We start from the raw sequence: 4445 nt of genomic DNA, 5'->3' as shown, positions 1-4445 counted from the left end.
CGGTGTCTGTGTGCTTCTTTCTGCCTCTTTCCCTCACACCCCCTGCCCCTCACTGGCTAAGTCCCCTCCTCTGGGGCTGGACTGTCCTGTCACCCTGATTTAAGGCATTATTTCCAGATGAACTCTGAGGTATCAATGCCAGCAGGCAGCATGTCTCATGATCCACCACACTGTGCTTAACTTCATCCTTTCTGCTGTTTCCTGGAGCTTAGATTTTTTTTTCAAATAAGGGGTCTTATCTCTATTGAGTGCAGAGATAAACTAATCTGTACACATTTTCTGCTGGTGCTGGATATTTAGATTTTTCTTCTGACTCTGCAAGTAGTGTTGCCATGACTGTATTATCAGCTCATTTCTAAATCAGCACCCCACCATGTGCAGAGGGGCTCAGCAGTTGTGTGATATAAATTGTGTTGCAAAATACCCAATTCAGAACCTGCTATGAGAAAGGCACCTGGTGGCTGCAAATACAGGTAAGGAGAGCAACACATGACAGGTATCTGATCCATAGAGTCTGGAGCTCTCATCTGCTGTGGCAGTATCCAAGACTGGCTGCAGACATCAGGGCCCTTCCTTCCTGCTGGAACAGTGATCTTTCCCTGCCTAAAGCTACCAGGAGATGGGATTGATGCATCTCCCTTCTGCTTTGACTCTGCTTGGCCAGAAAGTTGAAAAGCCTGAGTTGGAAGCCAAGGCTGAAGCAGAGGTAATGCCCAGACTGAGCTCCCTGAGATGTTCTGCCACCCTCCTTCTCCAGGCAGTGCAGTGTTGGATTGCAATCCTAAAGCCAATCCTGCAGATCACAGCAAACAGACCCTGCCTGTCCCTGAGCCCCCCTCAGTGTCTGGCAGGTTCCATGGCCTGATACCTATTTCACAAAACCTGCAGAGCACCCACCAGAATTCTCCATTTTATCCTCACTTTCACTCCACATTCTCATTTTTGCACCTGTGGCCTAATAAGCCAGTTTGTTCACATGCCAGAGCCAGCCAGAAACTCTCCTTCTGCCCGGGTTTTGTAACAGTGTTTGCTCTCAGGGCTGCACATCCATGAGTGAGCCAGGCTCTGCACGTGGGCCTGCTGTCACCTCCCAGCTCTGCCCTGGCACTGCTGGGCTCTGAGGGCCACATTCCTGCAGCCCTGACTGCACCCAAAGCTGTGTCACGCTGTTGGCTCACACACAGAGAGGAGAGTGAAGCATGGCTGTGATTGTGGCTGCTCCAACAAGATGATCTCAATGCTCTCCCTGGGATTCCCAAGGGTTAGGGGGGTGCCAAGGGTCCTGTCCCCCAGTGGAAGTGCACACACAGCCACCACCAGGTCAACACACGCCTTCACTGGCCTTATGATGCCCTGGTCCCATAGCCAGGGCCAGAACTCACTGTCTCAGTTCACATGGGGTTCTAATCAGTTATTTTATGGTAATGACTTTTAGTCATTTTCATTTCAGGCTTGGTTAGAAGTAAAGCGAGTGTTGATGAAGTGCCGCAGTAAGCATCTGATTTTTTTCCCCTCTTGTGGTTACCATCAGTTTCTAAGAAAAGTCCTTCCACTGCAGATTGGAATCATCAAAGTCACTTACAGATATCCTTTTATTTATTGGTGATTCTGCTTGGCTAGTTAAAGGTAAAAACCCTTTTTCTTGTGTTTCGGTGGCATTTCTAGTTAATACTCATTAACTGACTTAATGTATGTTACACATGATCAACCTGATTCACTACTGACATAAAACAGAAGCGATTCGTTAGTAACGGTCCCTTGCCAATTAGTGAACTAAATCGCGTTTGAACAATTTTCTTCAAAGATTCTCCTCCTCCCCTCATGCATCATTTGGCAAGTCCCCTGCATGCTTACAGTAATTGTGTGCGTGCAGTGAAAGGAGACTGTTACCTCCTCAACCAAAATAAATGAATATGTGATCCCGGTGCTAATGCAGCACTGAGTAATACAAAGAATCACAGCCATCCTCCCTTTGATCACCCAAAGATCCCAGCAGCAATTAAGATTAAAAACTGCTTAAAAAAACCCCAAAATATTAGGAACATTCTGTAAGGGGAAAGTGAATGCTCCCTAGGGTTTTTCAGAAAGCCAGCGAAGAAAGGGAACCTGTTCTCATTTATGGCGACCGCAGGCTCTTCAGTCGCTGGGGTGTGGACATCCTCAACCTGCCGAGCCACAGCCAGGTGAGTGGGGCTTCTGGAAATCCTTCCTTCTTTCTGGGAGAGCGGTTAACAAGAAGAGCAGTCTTTTGGTTTCAAACTGAAGTCAAACAGAAACGCATCGTCTCAACCACATCCTTAAATAGCCGGTCCTCGACAGGAAAATTAACCCAGCCCCAGGGGCTGTGCGGGAAGCGGGTGGACAGGTATCGACATTTGGTTTTCACCTGAAACCAGAGGATTCTTTTGGGATTTCCACGGATGTGTGTGATCTAGAAAGTTGTCTGATCTGATCACTGCTGCTGCACTTTCAGTTTTGGAGATATGGCAGAGAGGAGAAACATGACCAGGAGGAGCAGAAACGAAAATGAGTTCATGCTAAAAACAGGAGAGTTCTGCCATTGATTTTAATGGGGCATGGAGGGGCCTCTATCCATGGTGGTGAAACAAAAATCACTGTCCCAGTGAGCTGAGTGCTCATGTTTTCCCTCCAGTGGATTTAGGAAGTGACCCCAGTGGAATGTCTTGGCTATAACTTGCTCTGAAGGTGTTTAGAAATGAACCAGTGTTTTCCTGAGTGTAATTCTAATCATCAATCTTTTACCTCAGGGGCTGTTCTGTGAGATTACCATCTCGGGATTTTGGCTGGAAGTTTAATTTTTGTAGGTTCTGCATTCTTCCCCTTGAGTCAGCAGGTAAGGTATGTGGCTGTGGCCTGCATTTGTCATGCCACAGGGCTGCCATTCTTGGGGGCCAAGGCCCTCGTGCCAAAAGCAATGTCACCCTGCTGGAATCCCACCCACGTGTGTCACCGGGCAAGGTCTTTTCTGTTAATGGATGAGTAAAATTTCACCAGGCTTTTGTTGTCATCACGAGGTAAGTAAGAGGGATTTGCATCTGAGCTGGCACATTTTCCAGAATCAGTTTCCAAGGCTAATTTGAGTCTGGTTGGCATGTAGACCTTTCCTTGAAGCGGAGGCTGAGATTCCGAAGGCTCACAGTTTTCCATAGGAAACGCCGCCCTGGGTGTCCGTGTGCCAGACAGGCCTGTTTGGCATTTCCCAGAGCATCAATGACCCACTGTTCTACTGCAGAATCCACTGGCTCATGGTGTGAATACCTGCCTGGGGAGCTGGCTGCACACTGGGAAAACAGGAATGCAATCAGCCTGACTGTGATCAGTGGATTCAGCACTCACATCCCTGGAGTGTTCAAGGCCAGGTTGGACAGGGCTTGGAGCACCCTGGGATAGTGGAAGGTGTCCCCATGGCAGGGGTGGGATGAGATGGCCTTTAAGGTCCCTTCTCATCCAAACTGTTCACAATTCTGTGAATTAACGCCCTTCAGGACGGTTTGTGGCTGTTCATAAGAAAAGCACCCAGCACTACCCTGGAAGGCTTTGGGCAAACACCAGAGGGAGAAGGGGCATGTGGGAGGCAAATACAAGGTACTGGTTTCTTTTCCAGGCATGTCATGCTAAATTCTGTTCATGGTACTGTTCATGTGTTTCTCTACAGGACGTGCAGCGAGGGGATGTTTACTCTGATGAAACTCTGGGCTTGATAACAGGAAACCAAGTCCTTTGTGCAGTAGATTGACCTTGAATCACACACAGACCTTTTTTTCAGTAACAGAGGGTAAGACTGTGTCAAACACAGGAAAATGGTGTCTCCAGAAAACAAAACTGGCATTTGGAGTTGGCTAGAATGTGCCCAAGCCTCTGCCAGCCTCAGCTCCCTGAATGTCAGCCCGAGCAGGTGGTGGAGGCACAGCCACGGGTCAGGGCCTTGTAGGAGAATCAGGGGCACAGTTGCTTTTTGTCCCTCAATACTTCTCCTTAAAAGTTCACTCTAGACAGAAAAATGAAGCTGCATGTGCCTGTGGGTGAGGAGCAGTGCTGGGATGCAGGAGACCCTCCAGCGTGGGGACACTCAGAGATTTAGGGAAGGACTCCCTCTCTCCCATTCTTCCCCCACAGAGGGAGTGCTGGCCTTTGGGGCAGGAACCATCTCAGGAGCCCTTCAGGAGCTTTTTCTATGGGGGTTTGGTCTGTTGGATGTTTCCAAGTGCTTCCTCAGTGTTGTTAAAACAGCACTGCAGGATGCAGCTCCATTAATAGCCAATAATTCCAGAGTGAAGGAGATTCTGCTTACATGCAAAAACCTACATGCAAAAACATGCTGAACTCTGCTCACACACCTCCAGCTGTGCTCTGCTGCAGCTCTCCAGGCACAGAATCACAGAATGGTTTTCATGGAAAGGGACCTTAAAGCTCACCTCACTCCC

This window comes from Melospiza melodia, chromosome 20 (genome assembly GCF_035770615.1).
Source record: "Melospiza melodia melodia isolate bMelMel2 chromosome 20, bMelMel2.pri, whole genome shotgun sequence".
NCBI classification, from domain to species: Eukaryota; Metazoa; Chordata; class Aves; order Passeriformes; family Passerellidae; genus Melospiza; species Melospiza melodia.
The sequence above is the reverse complement of the archived record's forward strand: the minus strand, read 5'-3'. Positions refer to the sequence as shown.